Source organism: Mesocricetus auratus, unplaced genomic scaffold (assembly GCF_017639785.1).
Source record: "Mesocricetus auratus isolate SY011 unplaced genomic scaffold, BCM_Maur_2.0 Super-Scaffold_100676, whole genome shotgun sequence".
Taxonomy (NCBI): Eukaryota; Metazoa; Chordata; class Mammalia; order Rodentia; family Cricetidae; genus Mesocricetus; species Mesocricetus auratus.
Window position 1 is genome coordinate 117,974,818 of NW_024429266.1, and position 26,749 is coordinate 118,001,566.

Sequence of the window (26,749 nt, forward strand, 5' to 3'; positions counted from 1 at the left end):
ATGCTGTATTTCTGATCCTCAGTTGTCTGAACCCACACATATAGAATTGGTGCCGACGCAGTGAGCCAACTCTCCCTTGTAGATGTGCCTTGGACCAGAGATGCATGGTGGCCATCACTAAACCGATCTGGGCATTATGAGGAAAATGTTGTGGAGATGTGAAAGGTGTGACCATTCTTTTGAAATAATTTTTACTCTGCCTCAATGGCATAATCGATAAGTTCTTTGGGCTTTCCTCCACCTCTCTATTGGCTCTTGGGCTGGCTTGTTCTCATTTCCCCTGGGTGCGGGTGGGATGCAAACATTCACAGATTCCTTGCACCAATAACTTCGACAGCTAAGCCCTGCTCAGTTCTCAAACTGAGTTTCCAATCCCTCTACCCAGCTAACTCTCTGATGTCAAAGGCCGATCTTTCTCAAACTGGGTCCCTTCTCCCAGATCTCGGGGACCAGCTCCACCATCCATCCCACTGGAGAACCAGGGACTCAGAAGCCATCCTTACCGTCTGCTTCACCATCTCCGACAGCCCTCTGGGAATTCACCATCTCCTTTCACCCCAGCTGCCACAACCCCGCACCCCATCTCTAGCTGGGATCACATGGGAGTCCTTCAGCAATTTCTGAAAAACCCATTTCCCACTTTAAAACGCTCTCCACATTGCTGCCAAAGCATCTTTTTAAAAAAGCATGCCATCAATCATGTAATCTCTACATTAAATACTTTCAAAGTCTATGCCAGCTCTTAAAACAGAGGCCTGGTGAGTAAAGTGTGATCAGCCTGTGTTCCCTGCCTCGGTTTCACCTCACGTCACTCGCCCCTCCACCCTCAGGAGCACACAGGCCTCTTTCCAGTTCCCCAGCATCCCAGGGATTTTCCTCCACTCCCCCTCCACCCCTATTCATTCTGTGGTCCCTGTGCAGCCGAGTATTTCTCACAGCTCCCATCCAAGTTCAAACACCATTCTAACCCACACGATCACATTACACCTCTCATAAAAGCCTGCCCTTTACTTTTGAAGTAACAGCCACAATCTGAACTACTCTGTAACCATCTCATTGTTGACAATTTGATAGTCTCTCGCTCCAAAGACCACACACAACATGAAAGTCTCTTAACACACCGCTGCAAACCCAGACCCGCACCATGCCTTGTGCCGAGTGGGTTTTCAATAGACAAATGTTCCTTTCTTGTTTGCCAGCATTCTGCAAACTGAGAAGTTTCTGTCTACAAGTGTCTGCTTTGCCATCAAACCTCTGCACCTGGCCTGAGGGCCCTTTCCCTTAGGCTTTTCACATATTAGGATGTGACTCAAAGTTGCTTCCGGAGAGTTCTAGAAAGAGCTTGGCCAGTTATTCAGCATTCATGAGCACTAACACATTCAGTCTTTCCTAGAGTAACGTACACTTGTTGCTTGTAAATATATTTATTCATCTGCTTAAAAAAGAAGCCCCTAAGGGCAGGACCCATGCCACCCAATACAGTGGCCCCTTCTCCAAGTCCACCACTAAAGACATTCGCTGAGCCCAATTTCAGCCTCTACCATCAGCTAATCTCACCCTATTCCATGTGTCCAGAATTCAACAGAAGTAAAGCCACAGCCTCTCAAAAGCTCTAAACAGCAGTTCTGAACCTGTGGGTCTCAACCCATTGAGGGTCAACAGATATTTACATTACTATTCATAACAGTAGCAAAATTACAGTTATGATGCAGCAGCAAAAATAAGTTTATGGTTGGGGGCACCACAACCCGAGGAACTGTATTAAAGAATCCTATTAGGAAGGTTGGAAACCACTGCTCTAGACTGAGACTCACAGCTCAGCTCTGCCAGCTACCAGTTGTGTAACCATGGCCAAACCACTCTACCTCTCTGAGCCTTGGTTCCTCTTCTGCAAAGGTTCTTTGTCTCGCCTCACATGCTTCTTCTTACAAACATCAAGTTAAATGACCCAGAAGACACACTTAACAAATGTTAAAGGCTGTGTGCGTAGAAGATACCATGGGGGTTGACTATTAAAATAGGTCAACATCCCAAATTTCCCCCTGAGAAAGCCTGTCAAAACTGACTAGCTTCATTCACCCCGACAGCAGCTATCAAGTCTCAGAGTCAGCCATGTTTAAACCACCTTCCTGGTTCTATGTCCAGGCCACACCAAACACAGGTCTTTCATTCAAAAGAGATATTTGCAGAATACACACAACCCAAGAGGTCTGTAGCAATCACCTATTCTTCTGCTTGCTCAGCAAGTCAGCGGGGTCATGAAGAGGACACCAACAACAGAAGCAGAGCAAGGTGGGAATCAGGGAGGCTGGCTTTTCCATTGGGTTTTATGGTTAACCAGGAATGCTAGAAGACAGTGGGATCAATCAATCAATCAGCCAGTCTCCCCCCCCCTCTCTCTCTCTCTAGCACTCAAGTGTGTGTGTGTGTATGTTTGTTGTTAAAAGACCCCGCAAACTACCTCACAACCATCAGCTGAGCAAACTGTCAATGTAATTTGCCTGAGTCCCATCTACTAGCCTCAGAGATGACTCAGCAAGACTCCTGGACAGCTGTTGATGAAAATGTCATGTCTCCTCACTCCAGCATGGTGACCACTAGCTTTTGTAGTTACTGGAGTACATTCAGTTTGGCTACAGAACAGAACTGTCAACTTTATAAAACATGCTTAACAATTTACACGTCAGCTGCCATATGTGACATCTCAGAACTCAATTAAGTGAATCGGCCATACTATTTCCAAAAGAAACCCAGAAATGAAGATTTCCACATCAATGTTTCTGCTAATCCCTAAGCACTTTGGGAACACTCCCATTTACCCAGTGACTGTTCCGTCAGGCACTAAAACTGAATTAGCGCCAGTTGTAGAGCATGGTAGCAGACCTTTATTCCTAGCATTCTGAAGGAAAACTCTGTGAGTTGAAGGACAGCATAGTCTACATAACAAATTCCAGCCCAGACTACATAGTGAGACCCTGTCCCAAAACAAAACAAACACCAACAAAAACCTCCTAAAATCAGGAAAAAAAAGAACGGGATCCTTCTGAAGACTGGGGAAAAAAACATCAGGAAGCAGTCACTGACTTGGTGTGAGTAGCTCTGGAGAAGGCACTAGACATTCTGAATGGGTATTCTTTTTATTGACATGTGAGTATCATGGCGCTAAGGCAGAATCCACCAGGAAGATGGCCTCATTTTAACCTGCAGTATTTTGTTTACTTCCTCTCCTTTGTTTCTAAGTGATTTTTGATGCCTTCATTATTTTCCCTTCAAACTTCCTCCCATTTCCTTTAAGCAGGCATGACTTCCTAGCTCCCCAAAGAGTGCTTAGTGTGCAGGGAAAAGCCCATGAGGCCTCACTCTTACACAAAGAACCACGGCAACTGAGCAAAGCTGGGAGCAAGAGAGGTGGCCCTCCAGGGAAGAGCACATCAAATGGTTGTCCAGTGTCAAATGGTCATCCCTAAACATACAGACAAGTAACATTATAGGGACGTAACAGGTTATATTTAGGAATATATATGCATATACAAATAATGCATGCATGAAATAACAATCAGTGAAAACAGGCCATGTATTTGAAGGAGAGCAGGAAAGACAATATGGGAGGTATGATGGGTGTGGGATAAGGAAGAAATGCTGTCATTGCAATCTATAAAAAATAAGCTGTGTGTGTGTTTATGCAGCGGGACAGGAGGAGACTCACTGGTGGTAAGAGTGGCATCTCTGTGCCACCGAGCCAACACTTCCCTAATCCTATGCTGTTGTCCTTTGTGGGTTATAGAATGGAATAGGTGCATCTCACACACGGAGGGTCAGTAAGGTCATAGGCAGTTCAAGGTTGGGCTGTATACATCTATACAGATACCTATGTGTAGACACTGAATCGACACAGTGGGTCTCAAGGAAAAAAGCCTTAAAAGCAGCTGACTGAGCGGTAGGCCTACTGATTATGGCTGCTTTGTGGCAAATGCTGATTAGGATTCTTGCCAGGCTTCCAATTCAGTGCTAATTAATGAAACACTCCAATTTAACTCCCATCAATGGTGATGCTAACAGGCATCTCCCAAGTTCACATCAGGAACGTTTTAAAGTGCATTTGTGCTCTCTAGGTCTTCTAAGTAAATTCTTTAATTAGTTATTTAATGGCCATGCACTGGAGGAGAGGGGACATGGAAATAGATAGGAAGCTGGGATAACTATCCTAATCAGAAATACATAAATGCCTTGTGGCAGGTAGAGAAAGGGAGTCTGATTATTTCTTAGCTGTCACAGTGTGAAAAAATATCCGGTATGTTATTTCCCACCCCCATATCCCAGTCAGTTATCAGTGTAAGTTAGCAGCTTTCCGTCCAATTAGCTCTTTCTGAGCAGCTGGAAGTCTCTTTCTTGGACATTAGTAGTAGCTAGCCAGTTGTGGCTAATGAGTGCTTGAATATGTTCAGTGAAACTAAGGAACTATATAATTTTTTAATTAATTTGATGTTGGGTGGAGGAGGCACATGCCTTTAATCCCATCATTTGGGAGGCAGAGGCAGGCAGATCTCTGAGTTAGAGGTCAGCCTGGTCTACAGAGGGAGTTCCAGGACAGCCAGGGCTGTTACACAGAGAAACCCTGTCTAGAAAAACAAAAACAAAAAAAGAAAAAATTTGCATCTGCAAGATGCAAAGTGATTACCCAAAAGATTGAATATACTTAGTGATGCCAATCTATGCAATTAGAAATGATGTCAATGATCCTAGTGTGAATATTTTACAATTAAAGTTTTAAAGTTAAATATCTGCATGTGGTACTCTTCCATTCCCAGGACAACTTCGGATCTGTTGCCATTGCTAAGCAGAAAATCCTTAGGCACAGCCCTTATCCCCTCCTCCCCAGGGGACCTCGTCAGGATTCATGACTTCCTCTTGGGGATGAGACCCATTCAGTAGTGCTGCCTCTACTAGCACTCACCCTGTGTCTGGTGGCAGAAGGCTGGCCTGCAGGCTGTGGGACTGGGCTTGTACTCCTGTAACTAGGAAACCAAATGGTTGCAGAATGTCTAGACAAGGAGGGAGGAAGCTGCATGGGAGAAAGGGGCTTTGTCCTCAAATTCAGGGAGGAATTATGGAAAACATGAATGCCCTAAGCCTGGCCAGGGGGCTCTTTGTACGGCTGTCAAAATGCCCTGGCCTTTTATCTCCACCAAGCTAGAGTAACCCTCATCAGTCACCTCAGCCAATAGTAAGAAAGCCTTGAGTTACTGGAGAGGAGAAAATGACTGTCTATATGAGCAATGGTTTGTTAGCTGTCGTGCGAATAACTGTGCAAACTGCCTTCCCTTATACAGGAATGAAAGCCAATGGCCAGCAGATTTCCCTACTCCCCACCCTCCGAAGAACTGGGAATTCAGTCTGTGAAAAAGTACTTTTCAGAGAAGCAAACAAATGATTTTATTGATGGAAGAATTCATCTTTGCAATTATTGACACTCCTGCTGAATTGAAAATGAGGCAAATGATGCTCATTTATAAACCGAGTCTCCTGTGATAGCTTTTCTTTTGAAATAAGAAGGAATAATGAAGCGTTTGGGAAAGGAGTTACCTAAAAATTGGGCTGAGTTACCTCAGACTCAGCCAGCTCTGCCTAAGAGAAGATAGGTTTTTCATGTTCCTTTGGCGTTTAGGAGGCTAAAGCATTCGAGCTTCACTAGTAGCCATGGCTTTGATTGAAAGGCTATCAAAAAAAAAAAAACCAAAAAAACCTCAGAAGGTGTTAACCAAGTGTGCAGCCCGCCCTCCGAAAACAAAGCAAAACGAAACAGCTCTAACCCTTACAACAGAGGAGCTATTCTAGCTCATGGTTCCCCAGTTTGGGAGGCTCTATCTCATGTTCTACAGATCCCCCTGCTTCTGAGCCATGCTTAGGTTTATGGCAGGCAATGTTGTTCACTTCCTGGTTGGAAATGAAAAAAGAGAGGAGGCTGAGCCTGCTGCTGCATGAAGCCCCCCCCCCGCCCCCCCCCGTCCCGCCCAGTGACCCATGACTTCCCAATAGGCCCACCTGTAAAATTCCACCATCTCTCAGGCTGGGAACCAAGTCTTCATTTAACATGGGGTACTGGGAGGAACATTAACTACACTGTGCAACAGCAGGTTATAAGCCCACATCACGTCAAGTCGCAGCTAGTTCCTTCTCTAGGAGATAATGATGGGTCCTGACTTATGGTGAAAGCTAGAGGGTACTTGCCAGAACTTACACAGGACCTGTGAGAACATCTACCTCTGACAGCTAACTGATGGGTCTTTGACCCACATGTTTCCCATGCGGGCACTGTGAGCCGGCAGACGGTCTGGTTTGAGCTGAAGCATTGCCCTTCAGAATCTTAAATTCACCAAGAACATTTTAAGACAGACATTCAGATGTTTGGCCTCTTCCAACAACTCAAAGGTCTGGCAAAACCTAGTCACATCCGGCATGACTCCAAGACTGGAACTGAGTGGGAGAGACAGGTTGGGGTTTTCTAGACTCTTCCTCTATCCCTCCATCCCCCATCCAGGGCCAGTCAAAGGTCAGCTGGACCTGGTTTGTGCAACTGTATTCTTTTCTAAGATCCGCCTAGCCCTGAGGTCACATATGCACCAGGGCATGAGACAAACATGCTGTAAAGACACATAGATCATGTTTCCTATGCCGGCTTTATTGATGAATTCTAAAGCAATGTCATTTGGAAATAGAGTAATCCCTATACATAGCATAGAACACAGGTTTATAAGAAAGATCACGGAACGTACCTAGCACTGTGGCTGCATACAGTGGGCACTCAATCAATGCTTACTTCTTGTCTCCCGTTATTCACTGGTGATGTACAAATCCTACGGCACCCTTCTCACCAGTGGTTGGATCATCAGATATACTCCTGTTCCAAAGTGCAACTTAACTCAGTGATGGTCTAGTGACAAGAAGTAAAAGTATGTCATGGGATGCCATGAGCAAAACCAGCATTCTGGAAAACTATGTGAAACACAATTGGCTTCTTCAACAGCAACAAAGAAAAAAATGTTTTAAAGATGCAAAAAAAAAAAAACCAAAAAAAAATACCCAACCAAACAAAAGCCCCACAGATGGAGGGACAAAATTCCTTAAGATACACACCCAGCAATTCAAATGAGCACCACTTATTTGGATCCTAATTTAAATAAATCATACAAAAATCTTCCAAGGCAATTGGGCTAACATGAACAATGAGTAGATATTTGATGATATCAAGGAATGATTGCTAATGTCTGATATAGCATCACGATACTGTGATGATCTCCATTTAGAAACAAATGATCTTGAAAAGCCCATGTCTTATATAGATATACTGGCCAACACCAGTAGTTGCAGTCACTAAGAAAGCTGATCTGAGTGAATTATTTGAGGTCAGGAATTTGAGATCATGCTGGACAATATAAGACTCCAAGAAAAAAAGAGAGAGGAAAAAAACTTCATCTAAAAAGCATGTGTATTTTTTCCGTTTTTTAAATTTTTTTATTTAAATTAGAAACAAGCTTGTTTTACATGTCAATCCCAGTTCCCTCTCCCCCCCCCCCCATTCCCTGCCTCCCATTAACCCCCTATCCCATCCCCTTTCTGCTCCCCAGGGAGGGTGAGGCCTTCCATGGGGGATCTTCAAAGTCTGTCATATCATTTGAAGCAGGGTCTAGGCCCTCTCCCATGTGTCTAGGTTGAGAGAGTATCCCTCTGTGTGGAATGGGCTCCCAAAGTCCATTTGTACACTAGGGATAAATACTGATCCACAACCAGCACAGTCCTGTGCTGGTTTCTCAGTTATCAGTCTGGGGGCCACGAGCAACCCCTTGTTCAGGTCAGCTGTTTCTGTGGGCTTCACCTGCCCAGTTTTGACCCCTTTGCTCATCACTCCTCCCTCTCATTAACTGGATTCCAGAGTTCAGCTCAGTGTTTAGCTGTGGCTGTCTGCTTCTGCTTCCATCAGCTACTGGATGAAGGCTTTAGGATGAAATCACGTGTTTTATAGAAACGCATACTATGCCCATGCCACAATGATGGAGGCTCTGTCAGCCGGGGAGGGCCTAGGTCCTGCCCTGGATGAAATGACAGTTGACCTCACCCTCCCTGGGGATTGGAGTGGAGATTGGGTGGGGGACTGGGGGACTGGGTGGGAGGGCGGGGGAGGAAGGGAGGGAGAGGGAGCTGAGATGGACATGTGAAACAAGATTGTTTCTAACCTAAATAAGAAAAAATGATAATTATTTTTAAAAAATAGAAAATTCTTTAATAGGTTAAAAAAAAAGAAACACATACTATGCAAAATGCTATAGTGGAAATAATTCAGAATGCAGAGGTAGTGCTCAGAGGAAACTAGAAGGGCTAAAATAAAAGCTGAGCTAGGTAATGGGCAGGAACACGAGGTCTGTTCTCCTGCTCCCTTTCCATTTGTGGATGCTTGAATTATCCCATAAAAAGCAACCTTTCAAAAGTAAGACTGGTTGGTGGTGCGTGGCTATAATCCCAGCACTCAGGAGGCTAAGACAGGAAGACCGCAGGTTGGCAGTTACATAATGAGAAGACCCGGTCTCCAAAGTCCAAAATATAAAAACACAAAAGCAAAGCACATGTTTAGGATTCTGACAAGGTTAGAGGTGAGCACTGGAAGGAATACTTGTCTGCAGTGTCTACTTACAACTTTCGTGGTGTCTCAGATACCTTCTTGAAGAAGGAATCTTGTGACAGGAAGGAAAGGGAAGGGACTTTCATTTGGTTTGGAATGATCATGCATTATGGGAAGAGTAGATATCAAGGTCCTTCTACCTCTCCTACACCCCGATGCATGTGTGTGTGTGTGTGTGTGTGTGTGTGTTACTTGGGATGGAAGTCAGAGCACACATTCTAAGCTAGTGCCCTACCACTGAGCTGCATTGCCTCTTTGGCTTACTCAAGCTTTAAAATATCTGCCTCTGCTCACCAGATGGTGAGTCCATGAAGGCAATGACACACATCAACTCCTTTCCCACTGTGCACAGAGAGAGCATGATGCAGAAAGTCAGAAGGGTCTGAATGGATGGAGGATTCCTAGACACCTGTCCTGAGAGGTTCTGACCCAGTAGGTCCACACTGAGACCCCAGGAAGAACCATCTTAACAAACCAGATGAAGCTGATGCAGCCAGTTCAAACTGGTGTGTAACAGCTCTAGGTAGGGCCTACTTAACCCTCTTTGTCTCAAAATATAGTATTATTTTTTCTTTTCTCTGTTTTTGGCCATTTCTTTTCTTTGTTTTTCTCTGCTTTGGAAATTTTCAGCACAATAAAAGAGACTACAACAACTTTCTCACCTTGGAGCAGCAGTCTCAAGGGTCATCACTGCTATTCTTTAGAAATGTTTAATTTTTATCTGCATCCAGCAGCATCATTAGTAGCAATATTCTCTGCCTGAGAAATGCAGGCAGAAGAAGTTGATCCTTCCTGGCTAACAGGAAGAGGTGGGGGGGTCTTTCCCTCTTCTGGTAAGATATGGCAGGAGGAAGCTGGGATTTCACACCATTTTGGCACTTTGGAACTGGAACCAGACTACATGATGAAAAGGAATTTACATATTTATATATGATAATGCAAAGAGCATCTATTAAAAAAAAACTCAAGGCCCCAGAAAATCTGGAACTACTTGATCTAGCTCTAACTCCTGAAAGTGCCTTATTCTTCCTCAAATACAGCCACTTGTGCCAAAATTGAGTAACACTTTTATGATATTAAATTGTATACATATATTTATACATATATGGGGAAAGCTACTGAAATGGAAAGAGTTCACACAAATATGAATATGATATCATTTAAATCATTGTTATCTAAGAAGATGCTGAAAAAAATCATAAGAAAATGTAAGAGTGGTGTGCAATGGTACACAGCTCACAAGGCTGTAGACAACACTCTATGTGTTTTTTCTCCAAGAATTTCCAATGTTTCCACATGACAATGAAAAACCTGTAACTACAAAAGTTTGCATTGGAACAGTTGCAACCAAAATAATTTGTCATTCAATTTACTGCAGCTAATAACTATGGCCCTGTGACAGGGCAGAGACTGTGATGGCAACCGGTGAGCAATAAAGAGCACTGGCTGCTCTTCCAGAGGACTGAGGTGCAGGGTCCAGCACCCACACAGGCTGGCAACTGTCTATAACTCCAGCTCCAGGGGATCTGACGCCCTTTTCTGGTCTCTAATGGCATCGCATGCGCTCTATGCACAGACTTACACACAGGCAAACACTCATACACAAAAGAAAAGTAAATAACTATCTTAAAAAGATTCTGAAGTCAAGAGGAGAAATAAACTGATGCAACCTTTTCTTATTTAATTTGGGAAGGAATGGAACTCAGGCAGGGGAGATTAGATAAATATGGTCAAATCAAGTGCATTGTGAGGAAGATGCTCCCTTATACATAGCAGGTTGGAAAGTGATTTCCTGTCTTCCAAACAGGCCGGGGGAGGGAGAGAAAAGAGGGAAATAGTGCAAGACGTTAATGACATGGGTTAGAAATATGGTGTCAGGATAATTATTTTTATAGCTACATTAGGGCTGCTGCAGAAAATCAGACAGACCCACTTTCTGGATTCTGTTCTTGCATATCCTAAGTTCTTCATAGGTAGCACGGGCCATGATGTCAACCATGCACAGTTGTATGCAGATTATTTGGAATAAAAGTCCATTAAGAAAAAGACTTCCCTAAGAACAGAGTCCTGCAGCTAAAGGAGGAAAGTATGTTTGAGAGAACAGAGGCCTGCGGTCATCGCCTAGAGCGAACCCTGTGGGAAACACCTCGAGCAGCCGTGAAAGCCACCTCCAAGGCCTCTCATCCCCTTCTGATCTCATTTCCAACACTGTTGTCACTGTGTCCACTAATTTGGCAGGCTGCTTTGAATCATGACCTTGCCATCCCACCATCTGTCTTCCTCTCCATCTAAACAATGCACTGTCTATTCTAATCTTTTCCATTAGTGTGATTTGAAACGTACCTGTAACTCTGTAAACTGGGGTTTTCAAAACAATCCTCCCCATTGTTCTTAAATGGAAGCTTAGAATTCACCTCTTGCTATAAAGCAAGTGGCTTAAATATCCCCTTTCTACAGAAGAAATTAAAAAATGTGTATTACTGTATAAATAAATACAAATCTTGCTGTTGTGAAATGAGATCACTTGACAACCAACAAAATGAAATTTAAAACTTCTTGTAAATATCCATTAGTGCTGGGGTTATTTATTGGGTTTTACCATTAACAATTTTTATCAAAAAGTAACCTATATATTACATGTGTATATATTAGTATTATATATGCACCAAATATACATGTGTACACATACGTATAAATAGGCATATAAATACAAACATATATGATGGCAGTTATATACATAGACATACAGAAAGGGACGTCCGAATTGAGCATAACTGTGTAATATAGAGGCAAAAAGTTTAAATTTCACTTTACCTAGTTATGCAGCCTTAATCTTTTTTTCAATAGTGAGATCATATTCCTTTATTGGCACTTCAATTTTTAAAAAAATCTGATTAGTTCAGTGAATAAGAAGGACACTTTATCCATTAAATATTTCAGGTCACTGGGTCACTACTGAATATAATAAAAAACACACAAGGGCCTCAAGAACATACTCAGCTCTTGATTGCTACATTTTAATTAGGAATTTTTCAGTCAGATGAATTACCAACATGTATTTTGAGTACATGCAACTCACAGGCATACGCTCAGCTCAGAGGAAATGAAGCCGAGGTGTTCTCAAGGTCTTTGTCTTCGGAAGAAGGGTACTTGTGTGACCAGGGAGGAAAGTAGTAACCTTATTTCAATTAGGATCAAATCCCTGGGGGAACTTTTCCAACATCTCACTCACACAAAGGAGCAGAGGAACAGGAAGGCTCGGGTTAAGCACACAGTCAGAACAGAGGAATTACCTCTCAGGTGGGGCTCAGCCGTCATCTGGTCATCCTGACTGGAAGACTAAAAATTCCAACAACCTGAGTGACGCTGGGGAGTGGAGACAGGCAGATATGATTAACCCACACCTATGGCTTCTTGCCTTCTTGAACCTCAGGAATCTCACCTGCTATAAAGGGAATTGGAGCATGTGGCCTTGGTGATACCACCAACAGGAACTTCATAACCGTGTCTAAGAGCCGCTGAGAGGAAAGCCCCACATAAGGCTCAGTTGGAGGCTAGGTATGGGAGCTGGAGAGGAAGAGATGTTCGGGATGGAAGAAGGATATACCCAGCACTCTGAGAGGCATGAAGTGCTAGGCTGCGGCTGATTCACCTCAGAGATTAACAAAATTGTGAGATTTTATGTGGACAGAGGAGATCTAAAGGGCAGGGAATGTTCCAGTTCTTTGCTGTAAACATCCAGTGTTACTCAGAGCTGTTGATCCTCCTAAATGAATCTGTGGATTCAACATAGCAGCAATCAACATATAAACAGTGATGGGGGATGTCTTTATGCATGCTCTGAATATGTTTCTCTTATTGGTTGGTGAATTGGCCAGTAGCCAGGCAGGAAGTATGGGGATGGCTACCAGACTAGGAATGCTGGGAAGAGGAAGACAGAAAGGGAGCCTCCAGAGAGACACCATGTAACTGCCAAAGGAGTAACATGTCTGAGCATTACTGGTAAGCCACAGCCTTGTGGTAATACATGGCTGGGAAGGGAAGGAAGGAACTTGAAGCAAGTAGTTACAGGTAGACTACATATATGACTAGTACTCAGCTTAATTTTTCCACTTTTAACCCAAGCCCAGGGAATGGTGCCACCCACAATAGGCTGGGTCTTCCCATATCAATTAAATAAGATATCAAGACAATCTTCCAGATAATTGCCTACAGGCAAACCTAATCCAGACAATTCTTCATTGAGGCTCTCTTTCCAGGTGAGTATAGGATTTGTCAAGCTGACTATTAAAACCACCATCACAGGAAGCAAGCAAAAACATGTAAGTCAATAGGAAACAGGAAAATATTATAGACTTATTTATAACATAATTTAAAATTCATATTACAAACTTTTAAAATATAATACAGGGAAACACATTTGTAACAGCCATCAAGAAAGTTAATTTTCCTAATTTGTAAAGAATTCTTATCATTCAATAAGAAAAACCCAGTTCTAAAAAAAGAAAATATGCAAAGTTTAGATACCAGATCAACAAATACAAAGAGTCAAGATGTGTTCTAAAAAACATTCAGTTGTACCCAGAACTATAAACTAAAATAGAATATCATCTTACTATAAAAGGTTACAAAGATTTTAATATTTGATAATATTCAGTCTTGACTAGGAAGTGGGGAAAGTAATGGAATGATTTGGTAAAATCTAATTTACTTAATTGTAAATTTAAAACTAAAAGCCACACTTTGGACATGCCCACCAATCCGCATTACAGTGTAAATGACTTTGTTCATTTGACTACAGTTTCATTGACTCCCACTGCTATCCAGTCTACTGGACTAAAGTGGGCCCGGTGTTCAGTGCTATGCTTGCACCTTCGTGTCTGTGAGCTAGTTTACTGTGCCATTACCTTCTGGCTGTACAACGAGGGACACAAAGAACAGAAAGGAATCAAGAAGACACCAGGTACAGAGAAATGGCAAGATGGCAGATTGCAAGAAACAACCGTCTCAATTAAAATGCTTAGTGACAGACTGCCAACTTCTACCCAGACATCCTTGAATGCAGCAAGAAAAAGAATGAAACAGTCGGCATCCATGCAATCAGTAAGAGCTGTCCATGTGCGGTTGATAGATTTCTCTTCCCTCCCTCCCCCAAAGAACAGAACAAGAAACGAGAGACTTGTTCAAGGACATACACCTGATTGGAAGTCAGCACTAGGACCCAGGAACCCCAACTCACAGTGCAGGCAACTTTCAGCACTGGGCTGCATTCCCTTAATGTGGACATGTAAACCCAACCATATGGGGATTGGCAGGTCGGATTGAATATCACACAAGAGCATTAACAGTCTATCCCAGGGGCTCCAAGTTAAGGGTCACTGCACAATCTGCTTATTCTGTTTCAAAAGACCTCATGGGGCTGGGACATGGCTCAGTGATAGTTTGTGGTGGGTAGCTGAACTTGTCAACTTGCCATAAATCACCTGAGAAAAGTGTCTCAGTGAGGACCTGAGTTGGCTATGGGCAGATCTGTGGGGGAGTGCCTTAATTAGGTTAATCGATGCCAGGAGACCCAGTCCAGTGTAGGTGGCACCACTCTCTAAACGAGGGCCCCAGAATTTCATAAGAGTGACAAAATCAGGTTGAGCACAAGCAGTCAAGCAAGTGAGCACACACTCGTTTCTCTCTGCTTTGGAGCACGGATGAGATATGACCAGTTGTTTCAAGGTTGTGCTGGTTTGACCTTCCAATGCCATTTCTCCCTTAAGTTGCTTTTCATCGGGGTATTTTTATCACAACAGAAATGAAACTGGAACAGAGCTCTGGCCAATGGGCATAAGGCTCTAGGTTTGATTCCCAGCACCAGGAAAGACAAAACAAAAACAAACAAACAAACAAAAACAAAGAGAGACAGGAATCTCCTAATTGAGCTGTTAATGCCCACCACATATTTCCCTCTCATCCAGTGTCACCAATCACTCACTCTGTTTAGTCTCCACCCACCTGATCTCCTCGTGTCTCTTCACTCCCAGTTCAGAAGCAGTATCAGGAGCCTCTTGCCAATCTCCACTTCCTGATAATGACCCAAACCAACACTGCCCAACAATATAATACAAGCCAGATCGGAGCCATGTGCACAAGTTTAACATCACCCAGTAACCACATTTTAAAAGGTAAAGAGAAGCTAGAGAAATTTTGATAACATATTTTACATATATATATATAACATTACATCAATATCCTATCAATAATAAATTTAAATTCTTTTCACATCAATTTTTTTTAGATCTGGTGCAAATTTTACACTCACAAGGCATCTCCTTCTGCACCGGTTATGTTTTAAATGCTTAAAAGGCACAAGCCAATATCCATCATATTAGACATCATGGAAGTTCAGTGAGGTTTTTTTTTAAATCACGTCAATGCTTATCGTTCTCCAACAAATGCAAACCCCATGCATGTCTGTCCACGAAAGGGCTCTGCTACAGGACTACATTCCCAAGTTGTGCTTTTGCTTTTCTAAGTTTACTGTACGTTTGCTTTGAGACCTAATCTCAGCATGTAGCTCTGGCTGACCCAAAACTCAAGATGTAGACCAGGCTGGCCTCAAACTTACAGAAATCCACCTGCTTCCTGAATGCTCCAATTAAAGCCTCGCCTGGCTTAAGGCTGCACATTTTTAAAACTTTTTTTTATTCAGTTTCTTTAACATATCTTCACATTCCTGTTCTAATGCAAGCAACAGTTTTAGGTGGCACATGTCACATCTACGTCTGTCTTCACTATGGCGCCTCCCTCCATACCTGGCTCCTGTCTACCCACTGTTTCAAGTCCTTGCACCATTCCCGGTCTCCTGCTACCCTCTTCTCTGTGCTAACTGACCATGAAAGCGGAATGGCAGGACTTCCATCTCCTCTCCGCCCTACAGGACACTAACCCATGTAGAGGCCCCAGCCCTGCTCTCATGGATCTGGGCTCAGCCGACCTCAGAACAGCTCTAAGGTTACTTCAAAACAGGCTTGTCATTGATTTTAAATAAAAGTAGACACCTAGCCCACTTCTGTTTCTTTGCAAAATAAATTTGTTTAATAGTTGTCCACCAACACAAGACAAGTTACCTACCAGTTTTTCAAACGATGTATTTCCTACCTCAAAGATTCGGTTACCACTAAAGTTACGGTTCTTACGTAGAGATGCAGCGTCTTTGCTATAAAAAGTGGGCTGAGCATAGGGTAGACGCCTCCATGAAGTTAAATGGGCCTGGTTAGCCTATATAGGGACTGTAGGGAAAGGGGAGGCATAATCCCTTAAACACCTGAGTTTTAAATTTGTTCCGGTTTGCTTCCCTTTGCTCAGACGTTCAGGACAAATCTGCTCCCCCCTTCAGACTTTGAAATGAGGCATGTGGAACTCTGAACACGAAAGCTGCAGGACCCGGCTTTGAGTCCTCCCAGTCAGCTGCAGCCATAGGCACGAGCCCAGTTGTCCATTCATCCTGCATTTTAGACTGCCCTGCTGCCCATGGCAAGCGTGCTTAGTTCCCTCCAGCTCTGCCACCGCTAACCCTCAGGGATCATCTTCCTCTCTGTTCATTATCCCCAAGGCACCTGCATCCTCACGCACTTCCTTTTTCCTAAAAGACAAGATGGCTGGCAGCCCTGCAGTGAAAAGGGAAAGAAGGGCTGCTTCATGGGAAAAAAATCCTGAAATGAGTCATCTTTCAAGAATTTGCAATCCTAGTGCCTGGGTACAGTCAGGCTAAGTCAGCCCTCCCAGTGAAACACACTGTATTTGTTTAGTGCACTGTTCTCCGATGATATTTACACTGTACACCGTCCTTTATAAGAGCCACTTGTAGGAACAAAGTACGTAAGCTATGCACAGTTGTAAGCGGCACAGTTGACTTTAAATGAGCCTAAAGAAAATCAGATCAAGTTGGAGTTTCCGTTAGGTTTTGGACCCACTGCTTTTGACAAGTTAGGGAAAACCGCTACAGCTCCCCAAACTTCCCACTTGCTCCCCCAGGCACTGCAGTTCCCTCAAATTTAACCAGCTCTAAGAGCTGCCCGCAAGAGCCTCTCCTGCCGCTGCTTCTCAGCAGCTCACATCAGGGGGCAGCTGCTCTTGGCTGTGGTCTGCAAGGGCTCTGCCTGGCCTGATTTTTCATGCTGCCATTTTGAATTAGCATAGGCTTCCTCAGCAAGAGATGCATCTTTTAGGCAGGCGTGAAGCACACACACACACACACACACACACACACACCAGGAAGAGACACTTTAAGCCACAATTACACAGGAAAACCATACTAATTAACGGAACCCTACTAGGTCAGCTTAGGAGACAGAAAATAGTAAGTTGCCTTAAATACAAATGGGTGTGATCGACGTTTTTATTCCTAAATTCTAACCGATTTTCTAAAATTCAAACATCCCTCTCGAACTGTAGACCTCACAGGGGTTGCTAAATAATTATGCCGGGACAGAAATAACAAAACGAGGAGGTAAACTGAGGTGGACAGCTAGCAAGGGTCTAGACACCTGCCATGACCCCACCCCCAACTCCAATGCAGGGGTGAGACCTGGGCGAAGCAGTGTCAAGTCCCACCAAGCTCATTGGCCTTTGGGGGCGTCCGCAGACCTTGGCACTCTGCGGGGGCGGCCCAGGGCAGCAGCCCCATCAGGCGCCTCAGGTGCATCACTCGGGGAAGAAGCCAGGCTCTCTGGGCTAGCGGAGCCCGCGAGCCCGAATCCCCGGGAGCCGCTCGGGGAAGCACAGAGACACTGTACCCGACGTTACAACTGGGCGCCCAGGAAAATCAGCGGCGGGGTTGTAAGACTAAAAGGGAGGCGCAGGAAGGATGCGCGGTGGAGAGTAGGAGCAGGTTCTGACCAGACTGCAGTAGCTTCGTCCCCGCAGTCCTGCTCTTGAGTCACGCCCGATCCAGGGCACCTTTCATCGGCTCTCCCCTCCCCCGGCCCGCAATCCGGAGGGGAGGCACCGGACATTAGAACAGCTATGGGAAATGTGGTGACTGTCCAGGGGACGATCAGCTGCCCGCGCCCGGGGCTCCCCGCCTGGCCTGCGGCTCACCTGCTAAGCACCGGGCTCCGGTCGGATCCTGTGGTGCTGATGCTGATGAGACTGCCGAGTTGAGGGCGCTGCAGCTGCTGGGCTACTGCGTCTGCATCAGGGGCTGCAGCGGCAGGAGAGCAGGCGACCGCCGGCGCTTCTAGATCTCCCAACTCCAAGCTCTCCAGTCCCCTGCAAACAGCTGGCTGGGTCACGTGACCGCGGGCCCACCCTCTGCCTCCCGGCGCTCAGAGCCCCAGGACCAGACTGTGTTTGCTGTCAAGGCCTCGGAACCCGCCCCACCAGGGAGGGGAGGGGAGAGGAGGGCACCAGGAGCCCCAAGAGCAGCAGAGAGGGCGGGACTCAATCAGAAAGTGGCTCCCTCCTTTCTAGATTTTTATTTCTTGGTTGCAGCTCTCTCAAAGGGAAGAACTGGAGCTTTAAGGAGCTAGGTCCAGCTTCCTCCTGGCAACGTTTCACTGACCCTGGTTGTTGGTCGTTTGTCTGGACCTTTGGCGCCTAGGCGAGAATTCCCTGCAGAGATTTTCCTTCTGCATCTGGTTGACTCATATGTCCAAGTCGTTCCCTGATGTTAACCGATTGTCTTCATAAGCCAGACTGTGCAGCGTATTCACACTTTGTGGACCAAGGTCACACAAGTAGCAAAGCCAGGTCCACCCCAGGGTTAATAAACTTTTTTTTGGAGGGGAGTGATGCCCACCTTAATGCTACTGACAGTGCATCTGGGGTTGAGACTCGATTGACATTGTATAAATTGATAAGAAAAGGCCGTATCAAACTATCAGAAGCGAGTTCACAGAGAAATAAGGGCAGTAAACCCACTAGTGGGAGAAGACCTACATGCATTTTCCAATTATCAGATGAACATAAATCAAAGTTTTATATCCTGAATGGGGGGATTTGGCTATATCTGTCAAAGCAGGGACATGCATACCTTTACCTGATTCCACTTTAGGAATTTATCCTACAGAGGGAAGGGCACAGGTATGAAATGAACCGGAGGTCCTCTGTGGCCATATTATCTGTTACTAGCTTCGGCTGGCACACACCTAAGATCCTATCTTAAGTGAAGTAGCAGGGACAGTTGAAGGTTGGCCTGGGCTACATAGTAACACCTGTTTCAAAAAAACACATTAAAAGATCTAATCAAATTCAGCCTATAAATATGGGAATGCTATCCATCATATTTTAAATATCGGGTAAGTGTGTACTGATACAATTTTTTCAACCTATACCAAATAAAAGGCTAAAGTGAAGAAAAGTTATGCGCACACACACAAAAAAGCTATATACTTGACTTTCCCTTGCCAATGCATAGACTACCTTTAGAAGGATTCATGAGAAATTTTAACAGGAAATTCCACATTGAAGGAGAGCTGGGTGACTGGCTGCTAGGAAAAGAAACGTTTTACCATGTCTCTTAAATGTGTGTACTTGTAGCTTGTCGGGTCAATGAATAGACCATGGGAGAAGGGAGAGGGAATGGAAGTGTAGAATAGATCATTGGTTCACAGACTTGGAACACAGAGGCGACTTATTGTTTATTTACTCCAAACAAGGCACTGTAGCCTAATGCATGTGGTTAATCAACATTAGAATCTCCAAAAGAGCTTAACCTGGGGCCCTGCCCATAACTACTGAGGTTGGTCTCCAGAGCTGAGGCCAGGGAGCTGGAAATCTGTCACACTTTGCGCTTTTCCTTGTGAGTTAAACTTGGACAGGTACTGTTTGAAGTGTCTCCCTTATCTTCAGAGTCTACAGAGACACTATGCCACGGTGTTAGCAGCACTTACTAAGCATTGATAAGATTTTTTTTCTTGGCTTTGTACAAAAGAGACAGACTCTGCTGCCATTTAAGTCACACAAATAGAAATAAGGGAACAGAACAGTCCAGCAGATACAGAAAACATCCAGAAATATCAGTTACAGCTTTAATCATTGGCCTCTACCAATCATGTGACGTCTAGCTTCGGGTAAATTACTAGCCTTCTGTGAGCTAACCTCCAAGGAAAAATCTCTGAAATAACATACAATTGCTACATAGTCAATGATAGTCTACCCAGCATTCTCAGAGGCTGAGAGCTAGTAAATAACAGTGCATTGTAATCTGCTTTAGTCCACGAAGTAAGGGAAACAATTTTATTCTCCAGAACCATAAAGGGGAGGTAGGGTACAGTGGTGACTTTTCCTTCATGAACTGTCATGAGGGATACTCCTAAAATCCCTTTAGAGAACCCCCTGTGGGTGTACTTCTAGTGTTATTTATAAGCAGTAAGATTGAAATAAGATCATTTGGGAAACTTCAAAATCTACAATCCCAACAACCTTGTAACTGTTCCTGCATACAATCTCTCTTCCCACTTAAATTACTGTTAAGAACATACATAGGGGCCAGTGAGCAGCCTTAAATGGTAAGGCACTTGCTGCAAAGCCTACCAACCTGAGTTCTGTAATGATATACTATTTATGATTTATTAAAGTTTTCCTGAAGATGCAGAAAGCAAAGTCAACCTCAAGCTATAGAGATCAGGCAGTGGTGATACATATCTTTAATCCCAGAAGCCATAGAGCTAGGCAGTGGTGGTACCACCTTTAATGTCAGGACTCAGGAGTAAGAGGTATATGTATCTCTGTTAGTTCAAGGCCATGCTCAGCTACATGAAATATGTCCAATCCTAAAGAGAAACAGCTCACACAAAGATGATCCCAGCACACGCCTTTAATCCCAGGACTCATGAGAGGTATTAAAGACAGGAACAGGGTCTCAGAACTGGCATTCATTCTCCAGCTGCATTGAGAATAGGAAGGCATAGATTTCTCCAAGAATTTTCTCCTGTCTTTGCATGCAGAGTTTGATAACATTAGAGTATACTCAGGATCCTGATTCATTCCCTGTCATTTCTGAGAAAGGGGAGAAAAGGTCAATTACTTTGTAGATACAACTATTCAGTTATTCAGTACCATTTGATTTTTTTCCCACTGAGTTACTTTGCTGTTGTAAGAAAAAATCAATTGTCTTGTAAAAATGCAAGTCTATTTTGGCTATGTTGTTCCATGTATTTATTCTTCTTTTTTTTTTTTTTTTTTTTGGTTTTACGAGACAGGGTTTCTCTGTATTGTTTTGGAGGCTGATGTTTATTCTTACATCAATACTGCATTCTCTTGGTTGCTATAGCTTTATAGTGAGTCGGGGAGCTTAAGTCTTCCAACTTTGGTTTCTTTCAAGACTGTTTTTGGGTGTCCTAGGTATTTTGTACTTCCCAATAAACTTTAGAATCTTTCCATCAGTTTCTATTATTAAAATCTTGACTGGTATTACCTTTAATATACAGATGGTTTTGGAGAAAAATTCCATCTTAAGCTGCGTTTCCTAATATATGAGCACATTTCCCCATTCATTTAAGTTGTCTTTAAATTTTCCCAGATTTTTAGTGTCCAGCAGCAAGTCTTATGCAGACTTTGTTTAGTAAGTATTGCATGTTTGTAGATGCTATTGTAACTACTAATTTTCTGCCTTACTAGTTATTTGTCACTAATGTATAAAAGCAATCAATGTCTTTCATGTGTGTGTTGTGTGGGTGTGGATGGATACATGCATGACGTACATATGGAGGTCAGAGAGGAACCTTGGGTATCAGTCCCCAGGTGCTTTCCACCCACTCTTTTTTCCTGGAGACAGGGTCTCTCCTTGGCCTGCAGCTTGACCATGTAGACTAGGTTGGCCTTTAATCTATCAGGGATCTGTCTGGGTCCATGTCCTATCTCTCTGTTGCTGAGATTACAGGTACATACCACGCACAGCTTTCTATGTGGGTCTTGAAGATCTGGATGCAGGATCTCCCATTGCATTGTCAAGACAAGCACTCTATCAACTGAACCACCTCCCCAGCCCAGCAACTGACTTGTATATGGCTTCTCTTCCACTTAGCATGATGCTATATGCCCAAAACGTCATAGTAGGAAACACATTTGACTATACATGGCCTATAGCAGCCTAGCCTGGAAGAATGTCTTCCAGGAGCTGATACTGAGGATCACAGCATGGAAAAGTGATTTCAGCTTTGAAGTGAAAAGATTTAAATCAGTCAAGCACATCTTTAATCCCAGCACAGGAAAAGCAGAGACAGGTAGATCTCTTGTCAGTTTGAGGCCAGCTTAGTCTACATAGCAAGATTCATGCCAGGGATGAGTCTCTGTCTCAAAAACAAACAAAACAAAAACAAAAAATTACTCAAACTATCATGAAGGATTATACTTGTTGACTACACTGGTTAGCTTTTTATCAACTTAACTGAAGCTGAAGTCTTATGTGAAGAGGGAGCCTCAGATGAGAAATCGTCTAGATCTGTTGGCAAGTCTGTGGGACATTTTCTTGATTAATGATTGTTGTATTTTCTAACTCTTATCCAAACATAATGAATTCCTATTACTAATAAGGATGTAAAACCAAAAATAGACCATCCCTTTATGGTCTCTTCTTTAGATCTCGTCTTCAGGTTCCTGCTCTGACTTTCCTCCATGATGGACTTTCTTCCCTATAATCTGTCTTCCATAGGGTTTCTATTGCTCTGATAAAATACCATGACCAAAAGCAACTTGGGGAGCAAAGGGTTTATTTCATCTTACAACTCCCAGCTCAAACTCCATCACTGAAGGAAGTTAGGGCAGGAACTCAAGCCAGGAACCTGGAGGCAGGGTCTGAACAGAGGCCATATAGGAGCATTGTTTATTGGATTGCTCCTTATGGTTTGCTCAGACTTCTTTCTTACACCATTCAGAACCACCTAACGTGGGGTGACACTACCCACAGTGTGCTGGACCCCTATACATCAACCATTAATCACCAAAATGCCCCCACAGCCTTGCCTACAAGTCAGTCTTATGAAGGCATCTTCTAAATTGAGATTCCCTCTTCTCAGATGAATCTAGGTTTGTGTCAAGTTGACAAAAACCAGCACATGATCTTTATCCCAGCAAACTGCAACCTTGTTAAATGTCACTTACCACTTACACTTTGTCACTCATTGACATTCTGTTTATCCAAGGCCATGATGAATTCAAATATATTGTAGTTCTTCCTTTCTGATGTAGATGCTTTCTAGTTCTCTTTCATCTGCCACTGCTTTTGCCAAGACCTTCTTAACAACACTAAAGAGGAACAGTGCAAACAGAAGTGTCCATCCTTGGTCCCCTCTCATGGCTCCTGTTACTCAAAAATCAAGCCCATGCAGGGTGGAGATTAGTCAGAAAGGACATTATTGGTATTCAGGTGAGATCACACTAGACATGTAAATTCACACAAGCAAGTTCCTTCTCCATTACTCCATCACTGTAGCAAAATACCAACATAAATAATGCATGAAGAGAAAATTTTCCTTTGAATCCTGGCTTCAAAGTTTCAATCCACGGCTACTTGACTCCATTAGTTGAAGAGGCAGCAGTGCCCAATACAGGTGTTAGATAAATGCTTCTTGTTGAATTATGACGTTGAGGATATTCTTAAAATAATAGCTCTAGTTGAGTCTACTTGGGGATGTTGAGTTCCTTAGAGGAATTAAGATTACTGTCCCTACACTTTCACACCTGCCCATGAAGGGAAACTCCAGACCAGCTAACTATGGTAAGTAACAAGAAAACCAGGCAAGATATGAACCTGATGTTTTCAGACATTGGACAACAGGCAAGGCAGGAACGTAATGCTTGAGAGAAAAAACATTCAAGTTTTCTGCTTAGGGGCAGATAAGAAGAAAGAGCCAGGTGCACTGTAGCTTTTCAAGAGGCTACAGCAGGGGAATTGCTTTACCTCAGAAAATCAAGGCCAGCCTGGGTAGGAGAGTAAGGCCTTGTCAGAAAGAAAGCTGGGTAAAGGAAGAAAGAAAGGAGATGGGGGAGGGGATGGAAAGGGAGGGAGAGGGAAAGAGGGGCCATGGGGATGTAGAGGAGGGGAGAGGTGGGATTGAGGGTTGAAGAAGCATGTTCAGGGAGGTCAGGGCAGCTAGGATTTGTGAAGCATCACACTGAAGAAGAAGTAACTTAGACGAAGAACTTTGGGAGTAACTGACTGGACATCGACTTGCACGAAGGAGGTGAAATTCTCAGGCTGGACATCGAGTCACCTGAGAAGGAAGGCCATTTACTGGGGAGCCTAAATAAGTCACAGGACTGGTAGGAAGCCAGGAAGTGTCCCTCCTATGGGTGACATTGAACAGTCACCAGAGACCTGCCTCTGGTGCACCTTAGTCTAAAGAATAACAGAACCACAGAGGTTAGCAAAGTCCTGCACCTCTTTTTTTTTGTTTTGTTTTTATCGTTTTTTATTTTAATTTTAAATAGCTTGTTTTACATGTCAATCCCAGTTCCCTCTCCCTCCCCTCCTCCCGCACTCCCCTAGTTTCAAAAACCTATCACTCCCAGCATAAAATTCAACATAAAATACATCTAGCATCAAAATTACAAGGAGAAAACATACTAATCAACAAAACAGACTGAAACTGAAACAAGTTAGCCTATAAAGTACTTTAAAACCAGTATTAGAATATCATGAATGTATTTAGGAATTTAGAAGGAAACACAACATGAGAGAAATTGGACATAGAAGAACCAAAGAGAATAATGTAGCTTTGTTTATTTGAGTCCACAGACGTGAAGCTTGAGGACATAGAGGCTGTCTTTAAATGCATATATTTACTGTATGTGCTATATGGGAAATATAAGGGTTATACACAGACAAATATATTGTTCCAGTATATTGAGAAATATAAACAAGTTTAAAAGATGGTCATAAATGAAGAGTACCCAAACAGACTATTCAAAAATTATTCCCCAGCAAATTGACCTTTTCTTATCTAAAAAAACACCATGCCCTGAATTTAAGGGGTCTGACATACAGGCAAGTTAGAAACACGTTTAGCACAATGCACGTAAGGATCTTTTCTGCTCAGCGCTTCCTTTATATATAATAACAGGGGGGAGAAACAGACCTGTCACCGTGCACATTTGTCACCGTGCACATTTGACAGGAATGAGCCAGATGAGTTAATGTGAAGGCAGCAAGAAAGCCTCACAATTACCCTGTGGTTAGGCTCAGAGATGCTCAAGGGAGGGAGCTGACAGGCAGCCGTGGAAAGATGAGAAAGAACAGCACCAGTCAAGATTCAAGAGTCACCCATCTCCATCTTCTCACCACCATGCTTAGGACCATGCTTAGAAGGTTACCATAGTAACAGACCTTCAGGATGCCCTTAAAGCAATTTACAGAATTACTGCGCACACTGAACACAGGGAACACAAGCGCTTGTTAAACTCTATTTTTAATCACATTTAGGAATAAAATAGTCCATCAAGCCTTTTAGACGTAAATTGCATTGGGCAAAAGGACATATTTTAATCAATGGTTCATAATTAATTTAAAACAAAATATAGTCCATAAATATTCTGGGCCTAGCTTTAAAAACACTCTCATTATCTGCTTCATCTTTAGGAGTTGTGTCAGTTTCTTTTTGTTGCTGTGATAAGATGCCACGACCAATGGCAACTTAAGGGAGAAAGAGTTTAGCTGACTTTAGGGTTTCAGGAGAGTCCCCAATGGAAGTGGAGGCAGCAGGTGGCTGGAACGGGCAGCTGAGAGATCACATCTTCATCTACATGCAGGGAGCCCGAAAGAGCCAACAAGAAGCGGGGTAAAGCCATAAACTCTCAGAACCCACCCTGTGAGAAGTCCTGAGCAAGTAAAGTCCTGAGTGAATACATATTGGTGGCATGGGCACAGCCATGACATGGACCCAGGCCTCAGACCCATGGGAAATAAGCTAGGCCTTTCCCTGTAAGAGTCAGGCTTGACATCGGCACAGCCTTCTTCCTCTGGTCCAAACACCAGTGTTCACAAAAGATTGACCAGTTCTTAAACAAAAACTAGCAACTGCAGCTTCTTCCTTCTGGATGTTTACAGCCTGAGATGGCTCACCTGCAGAGACCTCCTTCCAGGACCAAGCTAACCCCTCCCACCCCTGGGCTGTACAGAATAAACACTCTGAGGACTTCTTTGTAGAAGTAGTAGGTTGGTTCTATCAGAGTTCACAGACCACTTGACTCCAATTTTTCATGTCTATCATTTCTTCCTTCCCTCATAGCTCAGGTCAGGTTTCCAAGACGCAGGCTACACTGTATGCTGGCACATCCTTCAGCCAGGCTCTACCTTCTAAAGGTTCCACAGACAGCGCCACCAACTGGGGACCAAGTGTTCCAATATGTGAACTTACAGGTTTTATTCAAATCACCACAGGAGTCATTCATGCATTTAACTAATTGTACAGATCTTTTGAAGGGATGCTTCTAAGAGCTGGTCTTCCAATGGTCAAAACCCAGTCAGACTTTAAGTTTTATCCTAACCCTTCCTTGCTGGTGTACAGTGTGTGTGTGTGTGTGTGTGTGTGTGTGTGTGTGTGTGTGTGTGTGTGTGTGTTTTCTCTCTATATATATATACATATATATATATATATATATGAACTCTACCACTGAGCTACATGCCAAACCCTGATTTTTTTTCATGTTTCTATTCGTGGAAATGGTCTACAATGCATTACATACAGCTTAAAAATAAATTGGTTTTAATATTCTAGATATACTTGAAACCATTTTTATGTGTATGAGTGTTTTAACTTAATGTATATGTGTGTAGCACATAAGTGCCTGGTGCTCTTGGAGGCCAGAAGAAGATGTCTGATCCCCTGAAACTAGAGAGCAGCAGGTATAAGAAGCAGTCTTGTGGTTGCTGGGAATTGAACCTGGGCCCTGTGGAAGGACAAACAGTGCACTTAACTGCTGAGCTACCACTCCAACTATTTTTAATAGTTAAGGTTCACCCAATGTTTTTCAAACTTCGGTATCAACACTGCTGACTTACAAAGTCACTTTACATAGAGATGACTATTAGTTATTTTCCAGTCCTTCAGACAACCAAACGGTTGGTCTAAACTGCTGTAGGAA

At 43.4% G+C, this 26,749-nt stretch overlaps 1 protein-coding gene across 1 annotated transcript in view; it reads right to left on the reverse strand.

The window, feature by feature from the left end:
- The window catches only part of Scrn1 (secernin 1), a 60,359-nt gene extending 42,316 nt beyond the window's left edge, over positions 1-18,043 (reverse strand). The window contains exon 1 of the mRNA XM_040737620.1: positions 17,765-18,043. The gene's annotated coding sequence lies outside the window, so the exon portion shown is untranslated. The remainder of the gene's footprint in view (positions 1-17,764) is intronic.
- Between the last annotated feature and the right edge of the window lie 8,706 nt (positions 18,044-26,749).